The 26,102-nt window shown below is 52.5% G+C and overlaps 1 long non-coding RNA gene across 2 annotated transcripts in view; it reads right to left on the minus strand.

Annotated features, from left to right (window-relative positions):
- LOC103305908 (uncharacterized) overlaps positions 1 to 26,102 on the minus strand; it is a 335,760-nt gene that overhangs the window by 296,033 nt on the left and 13,625 nt on the right. For both annotated transcript variants that reach the window (XR_010592996.1, XR_010592995.1), the window contains exon 2: positions 16,282 to 16,407. This is a non-coding gene — a long non-coding RNA (uncharacterized LOC103305908). The remainder of the gene's footprint in view (positions 1 to 16,281; positions 16,408 to 26,102) is intronic.

The raw sequence follows: 26,102 nt of genomic DNA on the forward strand, positions 1-26,102 counted from the left end.
CTTTTCCAGACTCAACAAACCCAATTTTTTCAATCTTCCCTCCTAGGTCATGTTTTCTAGACTGTTGATCATTTTTGTTGCTCTTCTCTGGACTCTCTCCAATTTGTCCAGGTGGCAGCTTAGCAGCCCTGCAGACGAGAATGAGCCGTTCGGCCTCAGAACGGGCACAGCGTGGTTCCTTCAGGCTGCTCTGCTAACAGGCCTCAGCCCTGCCGGGAAGGGTTCGGCCTCCATTGCTCGCTCAGCCCTGGGGCTTTCTGCCTGTAAGGGAGCCAGTTGTGAGGTACACACTTGATCTCAGTGCACACGTGGTTGGGAGGGGCACCTGGGGCTCTCCCTGTGGCGCACGGTTTACTCTCCTGAGAGAGGTGCTTTGGTCTAACTAGCGCCTTTGGCTGAGTGTGGCGGTATCGGAGGAAGGCTGGTGGCTTGTAACATACGAGGGGTGGAGGGATCTGACTAGATCATCTAATGGTCCCTTATGGCCTTAAACTCGATGGGACGTCTTTGTTCAGAGAAGCACCAAGTTCACGTCACACCAGCCACTGAGGAGCTAACAGTCAGTCACTACTGGCCTGGATGTGAACCCGTTAGCTGGAGGTACAAGGGCTCCCTGGCCCCTCTCATCAGTCCCCTGAGCTGTGCAGGTGACTGAACTTTTCCCTAGCAACGTTGGCTCATGTCACGGTTAATTCCGAGAGCTTTGCAGAATGCTTGCTATTATCTCCATAGGTGCACCTGTCCTTGCAGTAAGAAGGATGCGCACGGACCATGCCACACCCGCAATGCTCCCCCCCAGCCACACCCTAGCTTTCTCTGTACACGTGCATGTGCTGAAGACAGCTTCTTGACGGGACACAGCATCCTCAGTCAGGAGATGGCGAACGAACTGCATGCAGCTAGTTTCTGGAGAGTTTTCCCCTCCCATCCAGGTTGGGTTGTTTGTGTTAGTTTGCTCTCTCCCCAGAAATCCCTTCCCAAGGGGTGGAGAAGACCTGCCACTCCTCCCTCACAACCTGCTCTGACCAACCTAGGGCTCACATAGTTCCGCTAGCAAAGCTGACTCAGTATCTCCCCCAGCTCCAGCCCCGGGGCTGTGTCGGCGAAGATGGCCTGTCACCAAGACGCTAGGACGCCTGTTGCACCCAAGAGCAGCATCTGGAACCTTTCCCTTCTAATTCTGGTTTCCTCCTTTGGCCTTTTGAAGAATTCCCGGCAGCAGCTGGGCCAATGGACCAATGCTACTAAAATACCCACTCAGCCACTCTGCCTCCAGAGAAGGGGGGACGGCCTTGGGGGAGCTCTGCTTTCACCCAGCTCCTTGTTGGCCCCATAGACAAAGCCCTTGTGTCATGTGCGATCCTTGGGACCCGGGGAAACATTTGAATGAGTCAGGCAGGCCGGTACTGTGCTCCAGTCACCCACTGCCCGAGGCACAGTGTGCACTTCCTCTCCACAGCAATACAACTGGACCACTGACCGGCCTGCATTCTGCTTCTGCTGCCCGCAACTCCCCCCGGTTAGACATTCCCAGCATTAGCCAAACAGCCAACAGCCAAGGGTTGGCATCCACCCATCATGGTCACACCTCTTACGCACTCAGGGCTGTCAGGTCTCAGCTGATTGCTCTCATGACTACTTCATTCATTCAGAGCAGTGACACAAAGAGCGGTCGTGCCCATTTCTTATAGTCCATTACATCAGCTCCCCCTCCATCCTGCAGCCTCAACCCTTCGATGGTTCATGGACTTGCTGCTTTCTGCAAAGCTGACATGATGCAAGAGAAGCAGAGGGACACACACGCTGATTAAAAGAATTCAGCCTCCTCAGGTACTTGCATTTCAGCTCTGATGTCCTGAGTTCAGCCACAAGTGAAATGAGTGTGATGGGTCTCAACCCTGTCCACAGTTCCAAGAGGCAGGCTCGGTCCTAGACTACTGGGCACAACTGAGTCGCACCAGGAGAGCTGGGTTGGAAGCCCAGTGCTAGAATTGGATGGCTGTGGGTCAGCACCGAGGTGTTCATTGGCAGAGCTATTGAGAGAGGGGAGCTCAGGCTATTGGTCAGCACTGAGGGGCACGGTCAGAGCCTCGGGGCCCCGTTCCCGCTGCAGGGGCCACTAAGGATTTTCACAAATCTCCCCTTCACTCACAAACCAGCAACAATCCCCCACAGCCAGGAGCTGGGGCTCCGTGCATGTGCGACCGGTCAGTGGCGCCGGGGTGCGGGGGCCAAATGGAGCTTGACATTAATTAGGCTGGACATCCAGAAAAATAACCCGGCTCAGTGAAAGTTGCCAGAACTCTGTGCTTCCCAAGGCCTGCGAAGGTGCCGGGACTGTGATAGCTCCTTCTGCAGGAGACTTCTCTCAATTTACAGCTGCCTGGCACTGGCTTCTCCACTCACAGCCAGTGATCTGCTCCTCAGCTCCGGCTCACCTGAGTATCGCTGCTCCGAGAGGAGCAGCCCGGCTCCCCGTGACGGGGTGCCACAACCCTGCGTGCTGCCGAAGGAGGCAGAGCCAGGGAGAGACTGTTCACCAGAGATAAGGGCTGAACCGATCAGCCTTGCGAGCGGCTATCCAAACTGCCTGCGAGTGATGCTGCAAGCATGGCTTTTGCTTCTAACCGACAGATAAAAGTTCCTTTTGCTGCATTTTCATAGGGAAGCAGCAGCCGCCGCCAGTTCCTAGCAGTCGGCTTTGCTGCTTGTGAGTGGACAAGGGGCACAGAGCCAGAGTTTGGAGCAAGCAGAGGAGGGGAGCAATGTGAAAATAGAGAACAGTGCCTGATTCGTGCCCTGAATGGGACTGAGATGTTCTGACTGGTCTGGGACAGGATTCACCTGCCCAGCCAGAACGGTCACTGTAGAAACCACACAAAATGCAATAACTACCCCCTTCACCTCGCACATGGGCACACACACACACACACACACCCCTACTTCTGCGGTTGCTGCCTGTGAATCCACTTAGGAAGCCTGTAAAATCTCTCCAGTGTTTGCAGCTGTGGCTTTGATGTGTACATTAACGAGAACTGACACTGCTTGGGAAACGCCACGAGAAGCCCAAAGGCAGGGCCCAGAGCGAGGCCTGTAGGGGCGGCACTCTCTGTGCTCTCCCTCTGATTGCACAGCGCTCAGTCTGGCCTCCCAACAGCAGGGTGGGGCTGCTAAGCCAGGGCCAGGAGCATTTGCTGTCAGAGGCGCACAGCAGGAGAGAGGGCGAGGATTAGAGGCCGTGAGTCTGCCCTGAGGCGAGGTGCTGCCAACAGAGCTGGCTTCGTAAAGCCAGCAAAGGGAAGTGGGCTCTCCTCTGGGCTGCCGGGTTGTTTAGGTGCCCGTTTGAAGGCTGGCACTTAGCCTGTCCATCCCTGCTCCAGGGGCCTCAGGCAGCCCAGCAATCACAGACCCACCATTCACAGATGAGCATCGGTGGGCCTGAGGCCCCATGCATCCTAGCTTGCAGCAAGACTGGCGGGGGAGCTCAGGAGGGCAGCTCAAATTCATGAAGGCTGGTTGGAATATTTCCCTGTTTTCCCAATGGACATTTTCACAAATTTTTTTCCTCCCTGTTTTTCGACCAGCTCTAAAATAATGCTCTGGCAGCCTGGTCTTGTGGTTAAAGGACAGGCCTGGACATCAGGGCTCCTGGGTTCTAATTCCAGTTCCGCCACTGACTTGCAGCATGACCTTGGGCAAGTCACTTTGGCTCCCCACATCTTTTCACAAGGCTTTGAGCCAAAACTGTGGGGAGAAGGAAGGAACCTTCCAGGTTTTGATCTGACCTGCAACCAAAACCACGAGAAGAGACTCATGTGCCTTAAATCGTGTTTCCTCTGGGTGTAGTCAAGGATTTATGGAAGGGATGCCTTCCAAATGAGTCCAATATCAAAAGCACATGCTCTTTACATGGCACTTACAGGGATCGGACACTGATTCAGGCACAGGAAAAGGGGTTGGATTGTTGTTAAACAAACAAACCCTTGAACATTCAAAGTGGGTTCGGCCTTTGAGGTCCCAGCCCATCTCAAGTGAGAAGAGGCTCCTACTTAGATGGCCCACATCTCATTTTCAGATGGACATCCCGCAGTGTTCAGGAGATCGGGCCTGCAGAAGCAGCCCCTGGTAGATGACAAAAACAATGAGGAGCCCGGTAGCACCTTAAAGACTAACAGATTTATTTAGGCATAAACTTTCATGGGTTAAAAAACCCACTTCTTCAGATGCATCTTAAGCTTCAGAAAGCTTATGTCCAAATAAATCTGTTAGTCTTTAAAAGGTGCCACCAGACTCCTCATTGTTTTTGTGGATACAGACTAACACGGCCACCCCTCCGACCTCTGGTAGATGATTCTTCCAATTCCCCATTGCACCGAGGCGGCTGGGGTTCCCATGTCCATGGGAACATTTTGGAGAGCAAACCTATTTCACTGGAGGAGCTGGTAGGCAAATCCTGGGCTGCCTCATAATGCCTATTTGCAAAGGATTCTGGGAAGGAGCCCTGCCTCAGGTGCACCCAGAGATAAAAACATCACCGTCAAAAGCCTCCAAAGAGAAGCTGACGGAATATAGCGATCTCCCTCCTAATCTGCCGAGTAACCTCGGGGTGCAGATTCCCCGGCAAGGACCCCTGCCAGAGGATCGTCTTTACTCATGCTGATGAGCAGACCCAGGAAGGCTGAGGCCTGAGATGCAGCAGAGTGACTCCAATCCCCCTCCCTGAAACAGGCTGACGTATGCTAAAGCTCGCTCCCCAGAGTCTCTTTGCTGCTGCTAGGAAACGTCTTCATTACAGAGCGGGATGCACACAGAGAGCAGCAACGAGGCTACCGGGCCCTCAGCCGAGCACTGGCTTGAACTGCAGGAGATCTCTCTCTCTCTGGTAGCCAGTCCAGATCTCGGCGCTCACTGGAAGCTGATTCACAGCTACTGTCCACAAGGAGGAAGAGGAAGCCCAGCTCCCCCTACATTCAAGCCCATGGGGCATGTGCTTGTTTGCTCCTTATAGAGGACAGTCGTGCATGTGCCATGCTGCTGTTAGCAATTAGGTGAAGGCAGCCTAATCCACTCCCCTCAGCCTCCATTCATCTGCCTTAACTCATGCAACAACAGAAGAGTTCCCACAGTTATCATGGCTCATCTGTGCACCTTAAGTAGCTAGCTAGGCTGAAAGCAGCATGGCACCTCTGCTGAAATGAGCCTGTGTGTTGGCATCACCCCCACGCTGGCAGGGCATTCGGTTTGAAGAACTTTAGCGCTGCTGCTTCTGCACCTTTGTTCCCAACCACCGCGTTAGCACCTTCTGCTCGCTCCCGCATGCTCTTTTCTAATTGACGACAAAGTAAAAAGGAGAATGTGTTACTTTGATAGGGGAATGAAACGGCCGGTTTGATAATAAGGCCCTGGGAATTCCAACAGGCGTGAACAGCTGCGAGTTGGCATGAGACCCTAACAGCCCGGCTTGCTGGGATGCTCTGATAAATATGGATGTGCAGCTGTCTCAGCTCCAGCACACCCATCAAGTGGTATGTTCAGGTGCAGGGCTATGAGAACCATAGCTTAGCCAGCTGATTGCAGGCACTTGACAGAGCACTGGCCAGATGTGGTGACAGGCTGCACGAGGCACTCTCCTGGAGGCTGCATTCTTCTGCACCTTTCTGGCTGCGCCCACGCAGCAGATGGGGAAGAAAGGGAGCAATCTTATGGGAGAGATACCTGCACTGGCTCGTCGGCCTGCCACGTTTAGGCACGGGGCAGGCTGAGCCGTGGTGTTTCAGAAAAACAAAGGAGCTTTTCATGTTGCTATAAAGAGAAGCAATTCAATGAGCCGAGTCCCTGGACAGTGGAAATCTTTGTACGCGCACACACAAACACAAACACATACACACTCCCCCCATCTCTTTTTCTGCAGTCCCTGCCATGCTTGCTCACTGGTACTGTATGTGGTGCCCTGAACAGGATCTAAGCTTCTGTACACGAGAGTTCCTGGGATAACTATAAATGTCCTACCTGGTGCTGCACGCCAGCGCCCCTGCACGCCAACACGCTGTCTCCCACAGGATGCCGCAGCACGCTTGGTATCACCATGGAGCAGAATCCCGTTCATACGGACGGACTCTGCTGCGGCAGCGACGTGGCTGATTAAACAGCTGCCCTCACTGAGTAAGTCTGGAAAGAGTGAGAAGGAAACCTAATCCCTAATAAACGGGATCTCCCAGCATCGCCTCTCTGGTTCTTCATCACTCGGCAACTTCCACCTTGGAGGTGCAGCGCTTCGAATCGCACCTGGTGAAACCCTGCATCGCCCACTGAATGGAACATCAGCTAGCACAGTCCTGGGTAAGCAGCAGTGATTGCTGGTCACTGCCTTTAAGTTAAATATTTCCCTTAGAGCCATCCCAGCAGCCGCTTGCTGCCTAGCACTGTACCGGCCTGTGCGTCTGCGCGCTGAGGCCAGGGGAACACAGACACCCGTGCTGCTTTGTCCTCCAGTCGTAGCTTCTTATTAAGCAGAATAAACTCTATTTAATGCAGAGTCCTCCAGACTCAGGACAGTCCCTCAGCCCCCCTTTAAGGCTGTCTACACTACAGGTGCAGGCACATCCAGGAACTTGGCTGGCCTAAGTCTGGTTAACAACATGGTTCCAGTTTGCCAGGGAGACTGGATGCTAACCAGATTTTGTACGTAAGCGAAGGCGCCACTCCCCGCTCACTGTGTGGCACTCAGTCCCAGCTACCTGTGGTTTGTGTAAACGCCTGGTTGGTTTGATGTTTTTAGGTTCTCCCGCGAGGTTCTACTTTCACAAGAACCCCAAATCCCAGAATTCAAACAGGCTGGGCTTTGCTTGGTTTCCACCCAAGTCACCTGGAAATCTGGCCTGTCGAGTCCTTGGCCTGTTGGCAGGTGGGCCAATTGGTGGTGATTGTGCTGGGGATTTGTGTGAGCTGGAGGTCAAGTCTAGCTCCCACTGGACACAGCCATCGAACTGTTTCACACAGCAGCCACAAACAGGTAACACCCCCCCATCACTGGCCCAGCGCAGGACGCTAGAGCCCAGTGGCCTGGAAGCATTGTCCCATGACAGCCCCAGCGTAAGGGCCTAGATACAGTGATGTCCTGATAGGCCCCCTACCCCATCACCAATGGCCGAGGAGAGCCAGGCCCCTGCAACAAAAACGTGCCTCCGTTTGTGTCCGCAGCCATGGCTAGCTCACCCGTTCTCTCAGTCCAGAAGCACCATTGCCCGTAGAAGCAGGGTGTAGAAGAAGGCCCAGGTGCCTATACTGGCCGCCAGCAATAAACCAAGATGGCTAAGGCTCTACATCAAGCACCTCTGACAAGAAATCTATTAGGCCGTAATTACATGCTGGCTAGAACATTACATTGGTGTTCTTGCTATAAGCCATGCCACAATTATAATGTGTCATTTCTGTTGTCTGGTGTTTACCGTTACAACAACACCTGATTTATGCCACTGCCTAAGGCGGGCCCCAGGAGCCAGGGCTGCTGAGCGGCCAAGACCCAAGCAGAGAGACTCAGACCTAGGGCAGGAGGTTTCTTTAATGCTCTCAGTCACTGCAATTCAGATCCCAACTTCTGCCAAAGCCACATTTAAATACAACAAGAGCAACCGAGTAAAACAGGCATGTGGGCAGGGGAAGGCAGGCAGGCTCCTGCTTTTAAGCGGTCTGTGGTTTATGGTAAGAAAAAAAACCCAGCGAATTGCAGAGCTGGAATACACACGTGTGCATGCGTGCCCCTGCACCGTCGGGAGAGAGGCCTGGTTGGCTGTCTATGTCCTTTTGGAATGAAATCCGGATGTAGACCCTGGGAAGAGGCCTGGGACTCAATTCCTGCTCCTGCCTGGGATGGTCTTTAGGCAAAGCTATCAAAGGAGGAAAGTTGTTTTCTGTACAGAAAACATTTCTGTAACCTCCTGGAATGCATTTCTGATCCCAGCTGTCAGGGATTCTGGATGCAGTGGTGTCCCTCTTGTAACCCAAATTTCTCAGGAAGAGAAGGATCATGCACCATCTGTCTTTGCAGAGCCTAGAACGAGAGAGAAAGCTGCCCTCCAGTGGGAAGAGACGAGTCCTGCTAATTTCCACTCCATCCTACCTGCTAGTCCTTGAATTGGAGCCCAGGATACTGGGCTGCTGAACAGGCTTGGCTTGGCTGATAAAGTTATTATTTCTAAAGTTATCCAAAATGAATATGGATGCACATCTGTCTCCACTTAGATGTAACAAATTGATAGAGATTGTGTTAAATTATCCTGAAACTGTGTCCACCGAGATCCCAAGCACCCTGGGCTCCTTTCAGCCCTGCCAGAATTTGCCAAGATACACGGCATGCCCCAAAGAGAAAACAAAAGCAACACAAAAAACCACCACACACATTGCATTTTTCCTCATTGTTGTGCAGGACAAGTTGTCCAACCGCCTCTTTCTGCTACTGACAGATGATTGGTCTTTGTAGCTCCCTTACAGTGTATGCACATGAACCCCCACAGGAGGAAAGACTCCTTCTGTGTGCAGATTTGAAACAAAGCCGAATGCTTGGCATTGTCCAAGGCCCTCTTTGTATCCAAGCTGGTGTTTTAGGAACAAAAGCGTTGCCAATCCTGTTCGCTTGACTGGTCTGTTTGCCCGAGACATGCCTCCAAGCAGTGGCCTATACTAGATACTTCAGAGCATAGCCACACATACACCTGGCTAATTGGACAATTAAAGTCCTTCCTGTCCCTGGCAGCAATCAGCTTGTCCCTGAACCACAGGTGAGATTTCATTACCCTGATCTACCAGTGTCACTACAGGTCAGAACTCACTGGACTATCCAAAAGCAAGTGAACGAAGCTGGTTCATAACAGCTGGCTGGAGCTGCAATGTGTTCTTTTAATTAGAGGGGAACATTGTGCCCACTGCAATGAGGCACAAGGACAGTTGATCCCATTACTGATGTGCCCAGTCCACGTGCCACAAGGCTAACGCTACACAGTGCTTGCTTCCTCTCCTGTATTGGGAAAGCCAAGGTGAGAGGCAGGAGGGGTAAGTTACATGAGGTTTCTAAGGGGTGCCTTTCTGAAGATTATACACAGCTGGACCCCTGAGTTAAGGTGAACTAGATCTAGGATGACCAGATGTGCTGATTTTATAAGGACAGTCCTGATATTTGGAGCTTTGTCTTGTATAGGTGCCAATTACACACACACACCCATCCCGATTTTTCACCATTGCCGGTGCATCGCTCAGGAGTGCACCAGCCCTTGGGTCATGCTATCATCACCTGTTGAGGTCCCAGGGTGAGCAGCAAGGCTCGACGCGCTGCAGATCTGAGAACACGCTCTCTCCTGGTGCTCACGTTCGATGGAGCCTGGCTGTGTAGCAGGATGTCCGTCCTGCATTTATTGAGCAAACGCCTTGCTCTTACTTGTATTGCCAGGATCACCACCCTTTGATATGGTCACTCAGCTCTTGGGAATGGGAGCAAAGGGCCCTCCATGCTGAATAGGATTCCCTGCTGAGGTTATGGATACAGGCTCCAGCCCGTTTCCCCCAGCAGCTAGGCCTCTCTCCTCAGTCCTCACTGCATGAGTTACAACATTCCTTTGTTGCATCGTTCATAACTAATATCTCTGGGGCTTCACGGTGTCATTGCTTTCGTTTGAGCTCTCAGCCCCCAGTAGAGTTTGTCCCACTGCAATATCACAGCCACTCCAGTCCCCAGCGTGCCTGACAGATATTTGAGAACCGGGGGATCCCAGGCTCTCTCAACCGCCAGGAGAAAAATCTAGTCTTAACCACAGCTGAAAGAGCCCATTGCAATAGGCTACCATGGAGCTATGCAGCTTGCAAGGGACTCACGCTCTGCAGCGTCTAAAGCTGGGGAGCAGAGGGGAACAGGTCTCTTTACACTTCATTTTTCAGTCACCAATTTCCCTTGTTTAAGATGCTCAGTTTTGAACTCCCCCCTCCCCACCCCCAAATGAGGGGCCAACTAAGAACCATCCCTCTTTGCATTGACCCACGTGCTCTGTGCGCCGTGCCCAGGAGCCAGAGGATTTTCAGCTCCATTTGACATCCAGACCCGTGGCCACCCTAGGCTGTGGTGGGTCCATTCACCTTGATGAGCTCTTCTCAGGGAAAGGCACGGGTGGTTTTCTGTCCTTTCCTTTGTCTGCAGCGTCCAGGCCCTATCAGCCCCCTCCATTGTGATGCATTGTGTCACAGGCTTTGAAGCAATTATCTGGCTGCTGGCAGAGCGAGAGGAGGCATTGTGCGTCTCAGACAGCAGCATCTCAGCCTTTCATCTTATCAGCCCGGTGTTAGGTTAATGAGTTTTATTGAATTTCATTCTGTGTGCATATGAATAGACTTTCCATTAAGAGGGAGCTGGTGGCAGGCAGGCTGAAGCAAAGGTCACGACTATGGCTGGGGGAGGGGGGGAAGAGGGCATTCGCTAGGCCCTACAATGCACAGGGGAGGGTGTTGGCATTTGAGGGCACAGCTAGAGATGGGCTTCAGCTGCAAACCTCAGCTTGAAACTTTTCTAAAGTACAGGCTGGTCAGCTCTGGGCCTGTCTGGCAGGAGAAACTGCCTTCTCTGCTGGCCGAGCAGCAGCATTCATAGCCACACATGTCAAATGCCCTAGCCAGTAGCCACCTAGCTTGCACCCTATGTCCAGCCAAGACGAAGACAGCTTCACTATACAAGCTGTCCCTCCATAAGCAACTCCGAAAGCAGAGGTGACATCCGGATGGGTCTTACACATGCTAAGGGAGGCAGGCACCGGGTCCCAGGCTGTTATCTCAGGGTCCCAAAGCAGTTAGCTGGCTCAGGGATTGCAGATTCACAGATGGTGGGCTAGTCTCCTGATTGACCCACTGTTACCTCTTCACTTCTGTAGCTACTGTGTAGTTCTCCCTCCTTCCCACTGTGTGTAAGACACTAATGGAAGCAGCGGATCGGATGCTTTCCGCCTCTGACCCCTTAACGCACAGCAGGAGTAGGTTGGTTGTATACCTGTATCCTGCGTGGTGTAGCTTCATCGCATGATCTTCTGTGTGCACAATTTTGTGCTCATAAGCAATTGTGCAAATGATAGCATGTGCCTTAAAATATGGCATTTTACCTTAAACTGGCATGTAGTGAATTGCATGCACAAGTGATTTGGCTTGCAACACTGCTTGCAGAATTATCTCCTCCCTTAGGTCTTTCTAATTAACCATTGGAACAATTTACCAAGGGCTGTGGTGGATTCTCCATCACTGAATGTTTACATCAAGATGGGATATTTTTCTAAAATCTGATCAAGGAATTATTGTGGGGCAGGTCTCTGGTCTGTGCCCTACAGGAGGACAGACTAGATGATCACAGGGGTCCCTTCAGAACTTGGACTCTATACAGCACCCAGGACTGTTTGAGTGTCTAGGCAACACTGTAGATACATGAACATTTCCAGCACAGCTACAAACCCCAAGTCTCAGCTGCTTCACACTTCGAAATCTGTCTGCAGCTTTACCCCTGCTCCTCTTTGCTGCATGCGCCCCTCCCCTTAACTTAATTTGAAAGGGGGGGGGGGGGGGGGAACATACTAAACCAAACAGTTACCACTGCAACAGCATCAGGGATTCCAGCAGCACCAGGCGCCCCAGAGGGAAGGCTGGGTTCCAGACAGCATCGACCTGACATGCGCTTGGAGCTCAAATGAGGCTCTGGTTTATCAAGTGAGAAATCCAAGGAGCTAAGGGAATAACAGCTCAACCTCCATGGCCTGAAGGAAACCAAGGTGCCCTTGGAATGCAGGAGCCTGTCACGGCTGGGCCTATGGGGCAGCTGCCGAGTTGCCAACATTCCCCAGTTCTGCTGCACCCAGGGAAGCACTAAGGGGGACCAGCACCTCCTTATTACCTGGCATGTAGCTGGGACATTCAGCAGCACTGCAGGTACATGAACATGTCTGACGTGGCCAAGCAACACTGCATGTGCATCCTCCCGGGTGTAACCCGGAATATTATAGCAGGGGGAGCTACCAGTCAGTTCAGAGGTACACTGGCACCACGGCAAGACTGGAGCAGCCATTAGGATGCTTCAGGCTAGGACCAAAGTGCATCACAACTCTGTAGGGTCGCAGGTCTAACCTGAGCAAGGTTGCCGCATCTCTCGGAACAGAGGTTTACGGGCTAGGCTGTGCCCAAGACTCCACTAGCTGTAGTGCTGCGAGGAAGACTGGAGATAGATGCATTTGGCAAGTTTTCCAGCAAGCACCTTCATGCTTCTCCCCCCATCCCATGTTGCCTCTTATGCTTGGGAAGAGCTCCCTGTAAACATCCCCAAGGCATGGGGTGCTGAACTAGGGGTCCTGCGGCACCCCCTGGCTTGAAGCAGTAATAAACACCATCAGCAGCACCCCCCACTATACAAATTGTTCCAGCACCCCTGCCCCAAGGCCACCTCGTTGTCCTCCTTCAAAGCTAAGCGTGGCATGAAGCCTGCCAAAACACACACAATGCCGAGGATGCTGAGCAGTATTGTCGCATTGTTACCTTGTTCTCCCCCATCTGTCTTTTTGCTCTGTGTTTATACAGCACCTAGCACAATAGGGTTCTGGTCCAGGCCTGGGGCCCCTACATGCTACAGCAACAAACTACAGTAAACTAAGCATCTTCTGCGGTTCCTTCTTCTGTTCAGGTCTGCCATCCTAAGGAGATTTTGTTGATGATCTATTCCCTATGTGCATGCATATATAGCCTCATAAAATACGTTTCACATCCACAGGGCAGGTTCCATACTGGCACAAATTGGACGGCTCCAGTGCAGCTGCACTGATTTGTACCAGCAGAGAATATGGCCTGCAAGGAACGTGATCATACTGCCAATTCCAATGCATTTTAAAGATTACAGAGGCACACAAAATCCATGGAAACGGACACCAGTATGATATAAATACTCTATCTTCCCCAGACACGTGTCTATGGTAACAGTACTTTGCTAGGACCTTTCATCTCAAACATTCCCAAGCTTAGCTATCATCATCCTCATTTTAGAGAGGGGGAAACTGAGGCACGGAGCAGGGAAGTGGCTCACACAGGCTCACACAGGAAATCAGAAGTAGAGCAGGAAGCAAGACCCATAAGTCGAGTTTCCCAGTGCCTTGCACTAACCACTGGATGACACAGCCTAAGGGTGTTTATTTCCATCCAGACTGCTTTTTAATTTGATTATTTATATCCCATTTAGCCTTTGACAGATCAAAGGCTCAGTGCAGGAGAAGCAAAGCCAAGCTGTGCATGAAAATGAGCCAGATACATAATTAATTAACATAAAACAGTTTCATTAGGAGATGGTGTTACACGGCTGTTTGTCTTAAAAATTTAAACTGTGTAAAGAGAACAAGGAAAAACACGTCTTTGCTTTCAGCCTGTTTGCAGAGTGCTTCCGTGATGGCTGCAGCCCGGGAGCCGTGGGGCGGGCGCACCTGCAGCACCTCTGGCTGGCGGCATTGCCGTCAGCAGCAGGTGCCCTCTGGGGGCACAGAGAAGCTGCCTCTGTGTGCCTCACTCTTAAAAGCGGCGGAAGGCCAAAGGGTAATAAATTTGCCTTCGTTCCAACTGCTGCTGCTAGGGTGGTAGAATGGCTCTCCCAAGGCAAGAGCCATGCAGCAGTGGGGGCTCTGCCCCCCCCCCCCACCCCGTATAGAGCACGTTCCAGTCTAGTCCCCCAAGGGGTAGCCTCAAAAGAACCCTTCGTAAGGCACAGACAAAGGACAAGCCTGAAGAGACCTGGGTTCCAGCCCAAGCTCTGCTGCTGACTCCATGGGTGACTTTACATAAGCCATTTTGGGTACGTCTAGACGGCATGCTAAGCCTGGGCTCTGACTCAGGTTTGAGCCCAAGCCCCACTTCCGTCCACACACAAGCCAGTTTGACTCGAGTCAGCAAGCGCTCAGGATCCCAGTCCTGGGATCCTGCTGGAGGTGGGTCCGAGCCCATCGGGGACTCGGGTCTAAGCCCTGTCACGTTGCCGTGTGGACGCTGCTCAAAGCCTCAGGCCCGAGTCAGACGGTCTGTGTCATGCAGCATGGACCTGGGAGTATGGCTGGGAGAGCCGGGTGCAGCAGCTGTCAGCCAGCATGGTTGCTCCAGCACAGGCTTGGAAACCCCAAGTGCACAGCGCAGCTCCCCCAGACTCGGGCCTAGTGTGCAGCGTAGACACACCCCTCAGTCCCATCTGTACAACAATCATCCTTCCATAGTTCACCTGGTCTGTTGAGACTGGAAGTTCCTTGGAGTGGGGCCCATCTCAGCTGGGGCCTCTAGCGGAATATAAAGAACTAGGATACCAGAGCTAAGGCAAGTGCCTGCTCTGAGTGGTGGGCCTCGAGCCACTCTCCAGACCAGACCTGAAAACGACCAAAGTCACAATACTTGGCATGAGGCCCTTGCTGTCGGGAGCTTGCTGAGACAGGCTATCTTGGGGCTGGACTAATTCCAGTGGCGCGCACAGCCTCCCCTCCACAGCCACATTCAAAACCAGAATGACAAACTGGAGTTGGCTCTTTCGTGAGAGAAGAGGAATAAAAAACTAGCAGCCATACGTTTGAGATGCTGCATCCCTGCCCCATCACCCACTCCCGCATCTATAATTGCATACAATGGCTCCGATAGTTGATTATTAATCTGTTTTTAATTCTATTAAGAGAGGTTTAGGAGAAAGAGTATCCATTTTAGATTAACAAGGTTATTAGCACTTAATTATGTGAGGTGTCTTTGTAATTGAAAAGAGGAAGCACCATAAATATCCTCAGACTCAGCTCCTGGGGGTTTGAGGTGGCTGCTTTTTTATTTTTAATTCACAAGGCTATGGAGCCATAAATATTAAGTATCTTGTAAGAAAAAATTACAAGGAAGAGAGAGGCTGCCCTGTGGATATTCCGATGCTGAATGCTCTTGAATTTACAAATATTCATTAACTGGGATCTCCTAAGTTATTTCCACCAAGACAGAAAGTGTGAGAAAGAGAGAGAGGTTATTTAAAAAAAAAAAAAAAAGAGAGAGTCTAGAGTAAATATTATCAGTAATTTTTATCTCTGCATGTCCCTAATTATTCCATAATTAGGAAAAGTGCATATCTGCATATGTAATTACTAACCTGTCAGTCTTATTGATTTTCATTCCTACCCCAGCCACCAGCTGAGAGACAGAGCTGGATTTAGACGCTTTTATTCCCCCTAATATGAATGTGCTGCAGGATATGGAAACAACTGGTGCGGAGGGATGGTATTAGCTCTGCTTTGTGAGCCAATACCCTAGTGTGTTGCTCTGGGCTCTGCCGTGCTGCTGAAGGTGCCAGTTCTCAGCTGAGATGTACAATGCGAGTGCTGACCACTTGTGGTCATGCAAGATCTCCACAGGGCTTTGCATAAGCATCCAGGTGTGAACTCCTGTATCGTAGCCAAATTCCAACGGGGGGATGCAACCTGCCTCCCAAAACTCCTAAGTACATTGCATCAGAATTGGGTTTCTCTTCACCATCTTGCCTAACCTTCTGCACAGTGTTAACAGACTTTGCTCCAAGGATAAATGCCAAAAGTGACCTGCAGACATACCTGCCAATAGATGAACAAGCTCCTACCTGCAAGGGAAGGATATTTTGTCCCTGTTGCCTCATCAAGCCCTCCAGCTTCCAAAGAAGGGTAGGGGAATGTAAGAGGAAAGGCCTTGGGAACCTATGGGGGAGAAGTGACCCCAGCAGCAGTGATGCTGGAAGTCCCAGGCCTGCCCCTTTCAGTGTGGGGGAGGTCTGCAGTGGGAAACCACATGAGTTCATGGGCGCTCAGAGTCTCACAGAAGAAAATTTGGGACCTAGCCCTGCCAGACTGATGCGGACGTGGGATCACGGCTACTGCCTTCCGAGAGGTCTGTGTTCTCAGTGACGGGCACCTCCCTGGGAAAGGCAAGAGCTGGAGGGAAGACCACACACGGAGCAGGATGGAGCATAAAGGGCAAAGGCGATAGTGCCATTTTCTGGGGCTCTTCTGTCAAGTGTCCTTTGCTGGGAGCTATCCCCACAAGAGGCAGAGAGCAAGCCCAGGTTCCCCATGTTGCTCTCCGTGCCTGGGAAGTAATGCGGTCAGATAGTGGGTAGATAAAGGCAGGGCCGGATTTAGGGGCAGGCGAGCACTTTGGGTGCCATTTTTGTTGTTAGTGACAAAAGGGAAAATAGACTGTTAGAAGGAACATGTTTCAGGTATTCCATATGTGGAGTCATCTTTCACTCACCTCTTAGAATGTTCTGGACCTTTGCAGAATCTTGGTGAACCTTCCAGACATTCTGAGAATTACATTTTCCTCAAACCTCCTACAATGTGGTCAGCCAGGCTCTTGCGGGTGTATCGGGGTGGGCGCCTGTCAGAGAGATACAAGAACGAAGTTAGAGCCCAGGTGCGATATTGTGAACCTTGTTTTAGTGAGTAATTGTGAAAGTGGACTTGTATTTTAAGACTTGAAGAGTGTAAGTAGCAACTAATAAAGGACATATTTAATGAGACACCAGAGGTCTATCGAACCCGGATATAAAAGAAACACTTACTTCTTTTGCCATGCTGAACATGTAATGTTGGATGACTTGCTACGACTATGGAACAGAGACTTTTCCCCTCCCTAATACTATCCGTTTCCCCCCACAGAAACGGGCTACAAATGCCATAAAAATGAGGTATTTAACAAACAGGGGGGGGGGGGAGGCCGAAGATGCGTCTCACTTGGGTGCCATTTGGTCTCAGGCCAGCCCTGGGTAAAGCACAGCACCACTGAAGAGCTCTTTAAGAAAGGGTGGTTGCTCTCCGAATCGTCGGAGAAGCAGCACCCTGAGCAGACCACCCGGTTGAGGATCTAACACTGCCAGCAGCTGCCACTTCCCTCTGTCTGCAGAAGAAACGCTGCCCTGCAGCCTGTGAAAATGTTATTCCAATAGCCTCACCAGGTGAGCCCACCTGGGTTGAGATCTACTGCCATCTGCTGGCTGCCGGGGGGCATCGCTCAGGACGCTGAAACCAGGGAGGAGTTGCCCTGTTGAGAGGAACAGATGGATGGCAGGATTTTGGGAGAGGTATATTCTGACCAGTGAAAAACATAGAAAGGAAAAGCCATTTCCCTTGATAAACTGCTGAGTGCGCAATAGCAACTTTCCCTCCCTTGTTTGCGCCAAAGCAGCCACCTCCTGCTCTGAGAAGACGAGAACACCCATGGCCATCTACACTAGTGTTCCCCCCCTTCCGACACGCATGGGAAATGCCACAGACACTCCCAGAGTCAGGCCCCCGTCCCAGACAGCTCAGAACTGCTGCAATCCCTGCCTCCCTTCAAAACCACCAGAGTTTGATCAGAGAGAGAATTGTGCAGGAAAACAGTCTCCAGCTGGGAGAGGAGAGAGGAACAGTATCTGAAGTCGCTGGAAGGTCCCGATCTAAGAACCATCTCTAAAACGTCTTCAGGCAGGATAAAAGGGTGGCCATGTGGTTAGTGCATGGTCCTAGACCCAGGAGGGCTGGATTCCTTTCCCAGCTCCTCGTGTCACCTGGGAAGGTCACTTACTCTGGCTAACGATGCACACTTTGGCTGTTTAGAGTGCCAGGTCTTTGGAGCAAGGGACTCTTACTATGTGCATTTACTGTGAATAGCCCAATAGGGCCTTGAGCTCATGAAACTCCCCCTTTATTGCTAACAAAAGCAACCCCACAAGCCTGTAAGCAAACCCCTAATCCTTGCTGCAGCGAGGCCTGGACGCTCTGTGTCCTTGTGTCACAGCCTCCAGGGCGGGAGCGCTGCACACACTCATTGAAGTAACTGCACAGCCTCGCATGGCTTATCACCAGCTTGGCCTAGCCAGAGCCTTTGGCACTGAAAGCTCAGGACAATTTATGGAGCCATCAGGATTTGCCAAGCACTTGTGACTTGGACCTGCTGCCCGTTCAAGAGAAGTTAAAGTGACGAAGCTCTGGTTCTTCTTAATTAAAAAGTAATAGGAGACCTCAGCAGGAAAGAGCCACTGGAATGTGTCGCTCACCCAAACACACCGTACTGGAGAGCTAGTTGTTTTGTTTTGAAAGGCTCAGGTAGCCTGGAGAGGCCACATTTACCTCCAACGACCCCTGTGGATCGATGTGTGTCTCTGGCACCCCTGAGCAGACATGCCCAGCGCTGGCTCCTTGGCACCCTTCGAGGAGGGGGAACGGTCTATTCTCTAGCTCTGTCCCTGTGCGTCAAACAGCCAGATGTGCGGGAGCCATCCTAGGGCTCGCGCGCGGCAGCAGAAGCATCTTTCAGCTGCGAACAGTCCCTGAGTGAAACGCTGCATGGGGCCAGGTGCCTGGTACAGGACCCAGGAGACTTGGGCAGACCCCAGTAAGTGAAAGCTGCCACTGGAGGATTGTTCTGCAGCCCATGAGGAACAAGCAGGAAGCAGTGGGGGGGGGGCCCCCTCACTCATTCCAATGGGATGGGCAACGACATAACAAAACCACCACCAGAGTTGGCCCCGGCTCCCCACCACGCCTGTGGGCAGCCTCAGCAGACGAGCCAAAGCCAAAGTTAACCCCAGAGGTTTCTCTGGGTAGGTCTGCACTGCAATCAGACACCTGCGCCCGCTGACTCGGGCTCACCAGCTGTTTAATTGCAGCCCAGATGTTCAGACTGGGACCACCCACACCTCACAGGGTCCTAGAGCCCATGCGGCAGCCCAAGCAGGAAGGACTATACCACAATTAAACAGCCTCTTAGCCTGAGCCCGCGTCAGGCCAGCAACAGGTTTTTAATTGCCCTTGCTGACAGAGGGTCAGTGGGTTCCCGATGGAACAAAGGTTTCCATGGGAGCGGAACCGCCTGTATCCTGAAAGCTGCCTCAAGCCCTGACCCCTCCAAACTCACTCCCTCCTGCCCTCCCCCCCCCCCCCCGCAAACAGCTGCCCCATGGGAACTACCACCCTGACCTAGATGAGATGGGAGGGATAGCTCAGTGCTTTGAGCATTGGCCTGCTAAACCCAGGGTTGCGAGCTCAATCCTTGAGGGGGCCACTTAGGGATCTGGGACAAAATCAGTACTTGGTCCTGCTAGTGAAGGCAGGGGGCTGGACTCGATGACCTATCAGGGTCCCTTCCAGTTCTAGGAGATAGGTATATCTCCATATATTATTTATTATCTCCACCCAGAGGTGACCAGTGAGGAGACATGGTGGAGTGCAGCATATGGTCGGGATAGGAGCCCCCTTCTCAGTGCTGCATGTGAATCCTACTCTACACTGGACAAAGGCCCCAACCTTATTGCTGGGGAAGGGAAGCTTTTCCCTCATGTTCCTTACAGACCGTGCTGGCTCTTTCCTGGAGAATTAGGCTGGTTATCCTTGGTATTCCCTTGGAGCTTCCAACAAATTCTAAAACTACTGAGTTCTGTTAAACAGCTGCTGAGCTCCACCTCAGAGGTGGTTGCATTGTGGTGCCGAGTCAACCCCGCACCCAGGCAGGACAATGACTGTGTTACCTCCAGACCGGCGGCCCCGTTCACATTTCTCACCAGCCTTTTTGGAGTCATGGTTTCCCTTCTTTCTGTTTAGAAGCAAACCCAGGCAGCAGGAGGAGCGGCAGTTCTCAGCCACATAAAGCCAACCTGGAAAGGAAGTGACAGACCCTGGCATGCATAATGTGCAGCCGCAACAGCCTCCAAGCCGCCACTCTGCTCCGGTGCCCTGGACTCCACACAGGTGCCAGAGGAGCCAGCCATGGGGTGACAGGCGGCTCACTCCTCCGAGAGCCCGGTTAGTGTTTAGGGGATGGTAAATTGGCCCAGAACTGGCAGCACTGCCTGACCTGCTTTCCAGGCCATCAGATAAATCCCCCAGTCACGGTGGGCGGGAGGTGCGGGGGCAGTTGGGCTTTCTGGCTCCTGCCTCTCTGCAGAGCATTGCTCTTTCCAACTGCTGACAACGTTCGTTATTAAAGTTTATAAAGGCCCTTCACTGCAGCTGTTCCTGGCCTTTGATGAGCGATGGCATTTGGTGCCATTAAATCCTCTCTCTGCAGGAGACCGAAGCCAGCCAGAAGCTTCTTACCCGGCTGAAAGCTTCCCTCACTCCTCCTGCCCTCCAGTGGTGCCCATCCGGTACGAAGTTCAGCTAAGCACACAGCAGCGCTGGCCAGGCTGGAGAGCGAGTGAGCCCTACACGCCGAGCCAGGCCAGTGGCAGGAGGGGAGCTCTCGGGGGAGCCGGGCGCAGGGGTTGCACTGTGGCATGGTGCGATGAAGCGGGACAGCGTGAGGGGGAGAGAGAGTTCTTGGCTGTGGAGTAGCAGGGCTGGATATACAGGCCGTGCTCTGTGCCGCTGGCCTAGCTCTTGGAGGAGCCTGTTAGTGCTACAGCGAGGGGCTGCCAGCTGAGAAGGTCTGACCCCAGCTCCCCACAGATGTGCCAGCTGGGGACACTCCCTTTCGAGCAGCTGGTAAAGCAGTGGTCTTCAGCCCAGGAAAGTCTTTGCGAGATTCTGCTTGCGAATGCCCAGCCCTGGGTAAGATCCGGTGCCTGGGCGGCAGGGTCAGAGGCAGCCCTTGGCGTGAGTCTGCATTTCACGTGGCAGAGGAGGGGCCTCTGCACGGTGACTGGATTGACAGAGGAGACGGGCTCCCACATGTGATGCAAAGCACTCCTGTATGAAGGAGAACAGTAAGGTGGAGTGCAGATTGCAGCGGACAGACTTCTCCAAAAGGGGACTTGGGGGGCAGGTCCTCTAGAGGATGGGAGCGATCCACCGAACATGCAGCCCTCCTCTGCCACCAGCACCCACAACAGCAGGTACAAGCAATTAAAACAATAGGGGAGGCCTTTCCTGTCTCAAGGACAAAGGACTCCTCAGTTCCATCCCTCAGCCTGGCACAATGCCCCACTGGGCTGCCCTGCCCCCCAGAATCCAAAGCAGGAGAGGCTGCACGTGAACGTGGGGCTGCTGTTGAGGGAGGGAGGGGCAGGGCACACACCGAGCGCTTGTGCGTTCCCTTCCCCATCATCCAAGCAGTTTATTTCTTCTCGGGTTGTTCATTTGATATTTTGACGACAATCCGGAGCATTTGGCAACCAATTCGACTTCCCCACTCCTCACAGCTGAGTCTAATTGCTGAGCATCTGCTCAAAGGATTCAGACAAGGAAATGACTGATAACCAAACAGCTGAAAAGCAAGCATGGACTATTGGAAAGGACGTTGATCGATACAAAAAGGACCCCAGCAGGCACAGACAGGCAGAGGGAGAATACACTGTAGCCAGGGAAATGCTTTGCCAGCCTTTATGTATACTGAGGATTTCTATTAAATCTCAATGCTCCGGAGATAAAAAAAATACAGCCTTAGAATATTACAGGGTTTGGAGGTATTTATAATTGTCAGGAACTGAGCAAACACAGCTATTCCTAAGTAAATGATAGCATTTGTAGGGAACAATTTCATCCATTTCTCAACATGAAATATTTATAGCATGTATTTGTCTTCTACAAGTGTCTCCCTATTCATCTGCGAAAACAGAAAGTCGTGAGCACTTTACTAGCTTCCTTTTAATTCGTAAAGCTGTTTGGACAATTTGTTTTCCACTGTAACACATTTGGTCTGTCTAACAGTACATTTATAGAGTTCCTTCTCCCCACCCCACAAAGGATCCCAATGCAACATGCAAACTGTACCAAGGGCTGCTTCTTCCACCACTGAAATGCAGCCACCTCTGGGGTACAACACAGTAGGTAACAGCATGCAGGAACACGGTGCTACATTTTAAGCAGGGAGTAAAGAACACTACCCAGCTGAAATTACCCAAGAGGGAATAGAACCAGAAAAGAGCTATTGTCAAGTTGTGGAGAAACTCTTTCTGGGTACTATTGCACTAAGAAAATCCCACACTGACATATCCAGTAAAAACGGAGAAGGAGAGTCCAGTGGTTAGGGAGCTAGCATGGGGCTTGGAAGAACTGGGTTTAAACTCCCCGTCCTGCCTCAGACTTGCTAACCTTGGCAAGTCACTTTCCTCTCTGTGAAATGAGGATCACTGGGGCCCAGGGCGACTAATAGCACTTCCCTACCTCCCAGGGCTGAGGGTAAATGCAGTAGACTGAGGAGCTCATGGAATACCATGCTGAGGACCCTACAAGTTCTAGGATAAATGGAGCATGAAGTTCCTGTGATTGTAACTCTGCTTTTGTTTACTTCCTTCTTTGTGCAGCAGCATTGACCTCCACCCCACCCTGGGAGCAAGGTCTGGAAAGAACCCAACCTGCCTGGCTGGCAGCTCTAGACACCCAAGTCCTCCACCTAACCGGACACCAAAGCTGCAGCTGGGCCCCCCATGTCTAGAGCCAAGTGGAGGGGTCAGTGCCCATAGCTCATTCTGCCCTGGGCCTCTCCATCACAAGGTGTTCTGAGAGAGGCATCTCCGATCGCAAGGGGCCAGCCAGCCCTCAGAGTACCAATATTTCACCATTATGCCCCTGGAGAAAATTCAAATGCTCTAGAAATAAAAGGCTCCTCCTCCTAGTCCATCCCCAGCCCCCTGAGCCCATCCAAAATACTTGCACAATACACTCGTGCCTCCCTGGCATGGCTATGACCCCGGGGTGGATGAAGGCCAGCTAAGCACCTCATGGGAGGGGGGAGGTTAATACATCACCCCACTAGGACAGAAGTCCCCTCCAAGCCAGCAAGAAACCCAATGGTAGTGGAACCGGACAAAACTTTGGCAAGCAGATTGGCGGGTGGGGTGGAGGGGGAAAGGTCACACCACGAATTAAGCTCTTAATCTCAACTAAACACATTACAGATCTGCTCATCAACAAAAATCTAATTATTATGTGTGAGGCCAATCTTAATTGCTTGTCCTTGACATGAATAATGCACCACATAAGCCTATTACCCAGTGTAAGCCTATTATTGTTATTATCGCACTCACTGTCAAAAGTATAAAAGTAAAACAGTCAAACAGGGGGCGCGGGGGGGGGGGGAAATAATGTTACGCAATTAGCAGCAAAATGCGAGACAAACAAGCTCATTAATTCTTAGAGCAAGTGAGCACCGCCAGTGACTGTTAGATGTACATTTGGGGGCTGGGCAGGGGGTGAATCCTCTTCACGAACGTCGGGATCCAATTCTCATCCACTCCCGGCATGGTTCTACAACACATTCACGCTGCTGAAGCCCGGAGCTGCTTGGGGCTGGTCTCTGACTGGCCAGCCCACGCTGTGAGCTGCCTTACTGGAGCAGAGTGGAGAAGGATGTTGTGGCTTTCCTGGCTGGGGGTGATTCAGATGCAAACCTCCCCAGCCACTAACAGGGCATGAGGGTGCTTTCTAACATTATCATTGCAGGAGGCGCAAGGGAGGAACACAGACTATCAGAGTGTAAGAAGAAGCCATTTCGCTTTCTGATGTCAGGGCAGCAGAAGGGGTGTCCCTGGTTGCATTTGTCACCTGCCTTAAAACATTCCCCCTTACGAGCCCAGTCAAGGGAGATGTTTGTAAAGTACTCACCCCTAGAACACCCCCTCAAGGCTGGGCACGGCATAGCAGGCTCTCCTTGTCTAGCACCCCAGCCAACAGTCACTGCGGTCCCGTAGTGGTCTGCCTCTTCTTGTAATTCAGCCCTCCGGAGAGGTCATGCTTTATCCCCCCTGCCAGCATGACAACGGTCAGCAAGAGAGTCCATTCCCTCTAGCCAGGCTCACACCCTCCATTCTGGGACCAATGGTCCATGCACTTTTTCCTCAGGTCTCCCAGTTGTCCCCTTCTCGGGTGCTCCTTGCCACCTACCAGCAGCTGGCAGGGAACCCAGGCCCACCTGCTACACAGGTTTCCACTCCAGAGACCCTAGGACAGGTTGTCAACGTTCAGGCCACCAGAATCCTTCCTACCAAGCCTTTTCCCCTGAGCTGTCTCCTCGCCCCACCAGAGACTTCCTGCACAGCTTCACTCCTTGCTATCAGGAGAGTAATTGCACAATTCCCCCCTGGAGCTTCTTCTGCTCCAAACGACCTCTATTTATAGCAGCCCCAGCCCCTCCCCAGCTGGACTGCATCATTAATTAGGCTTGGCTCACCCTCCAGATGCAGCCAGGTGGGTTAATTGGCCTCTCTGGCCTGCATTATCCTTTCAGCCCCTGTGTGAAAGTAAAGTGAGGCTCAGCAGGAAAGGGCTGTGGAACAGCTGGTGGGACCAGGATTTTAGGGGCACGGTCCCTGCGGCACGGTGCTTTTCCCCATCCCAGAGAGAGGTACCACAGCCATTGCATAAACCAGCCTCTTAGTCCTAAACTTCGGACAAAGGCAGGCGTTAACTAGCCCCACTGATCTCCAGGAAGTGATGCCAAAGCTGAGGATCTGGCCAGTTGCACTGGATTGGACCCATGACCTTGATGGCATAATGTGCCGTCCCCAGTGTGTGGTGGTCAGGAGAAGGCATGGACTGGCCTGGGTTTGGTTACCTCCCCGAGATAACCTGTTCTCTAACTACCTAACTTCTACAGTGTCCCATCCTCTCAGTGATTGCATTAGTCCCTTGGCTGGGGGTAGGGGCCTCCCATCAGCCCGCCCCCGTGCATTGCCTAGGGGCTCGTACACTCACTCACTCTGACTGACAGCATGGGGGAGAGAGAGAGAACTGGATAATTGCCCCATCCCTTCCCCAGGCTGATGCTGCAGTCGCCCTGGTGCGCATCGTGTGTCACTATCAATTTGAGCCTCCCGCTGACTTTGGGGAAATGAGCAAAGCCCCAAAGTGGGTAGCTCGTATCTGAGCCAGCCGGCTCCAACTCCCCCTTGTAAGGATAGTCTGTAGAGCACCAATAATGAGCAGGTGTTTCAGGATGCCGCAACTCCCTTTGACACAGGAGCTGTCAACAGCAGAAGGGCAGAATGAGACTGGCTAACCCTGGGGGGAAGCAGGGATAACGTGGAACAAAGCCACTGTCCCACCCCCGCCCCTCCTCCTCACACACTGTCAGGCTGCTGCAGTGCGAAGGCGGCTTTTCATCGGCATGACAGCAGACAAACAGCCCGGGTGCCTGAGTCTGTCACTGCTGGAGAATGCCCACGCCAAGGGATTGGACACAGCCGCTAACAAGCACATGGGCCCCAGCTCAGCTAGCCTGGCCACTAGAGTGCAGTTAAAGGCGTGGAGAAAACACTGCTAACTTTCCATCCTCCTGAAAGCAAGGGACTGGTGCTGCTTGCTAGCTCAGCGCCTGGGCACCCATAGCTCTGCCCGGGCACCCCCGCCCGGCCCAGCAGCCCCCCGTTAATCCAGTCCTGGGCACTGGTGCCTCTGCCAGGGCCGCTCAGTGTTGAGCTCTTTTGCCAGTCCAGACGTATGGCCCCTGCACAATCCTACATGCACCGCCTTGGGCGAGTCAAGTCACGGGACCCTCTTCACGGCAGCACCCCAGCGTCCCTCACCTCACACACCTCTGCTGCTGCCCTTCAGTCCTGACTACACAAGCTCTGGTAGCACAGATCTGGGCCCTGTCTCATCTCTCTGTCAGTGCCCCTCAATCCGGACCCACAGCCCCCACGGCTAGTGCAGCCTGGGGCACAGCACCTGCAGCAAGGCCAGTGCTAACACCAGTCTGTCTCCTAGCGTGGGGGCTTGGTAGGCTAAACAGCTGGGCGAGAAAGGAGACCCTGGCAGTTTGGGGCTATTGATTGCATGAGCGCCGGGCAAGCGAGTTACATGCCTCCCTTCGACACTGTCGGAGGTTGGGTTTCGGGTGTATCCCGCAAAGACCCGAGTGGTCCCTTGGGCTCACCCAGTTCCTCATGCTGCCAGAGCTGCCCCCAACTCACATACAGCATCTGCTCTGCCAGCCCCTCTCGGCAGCATTCCCCTTCCCCCTGCCACCTCCCTCTCAGCAGGACGGGGAGGAAAGAGCTGGTGCGGACACGCAGGCGAGGGCTCTGCCAGATGAGAAGCAGCCACCCGGGCTGATGCAGCAGTGGGCCAGGTAGGGGTGGTCCAATAGCTATTCGCGTCTGCTCTGCACACCAAGATCAAGGGAATCGATCACCATGACAGAGGGTAATTAGCCAT

This window comes from Chrysemys picta, chromosome 16, assembly GCF_011386835.1.
Source record: "Chrysemys picta bellii isolate R12L10 chromosome 16, ASM1138683v2, whole genome shotgun sequence".
NCBI classification, from domain to species: Eukaryota; Metazoa; Chordata; order Testudines; family Emydidae; genus Chrysemys; species Chrysemys picta.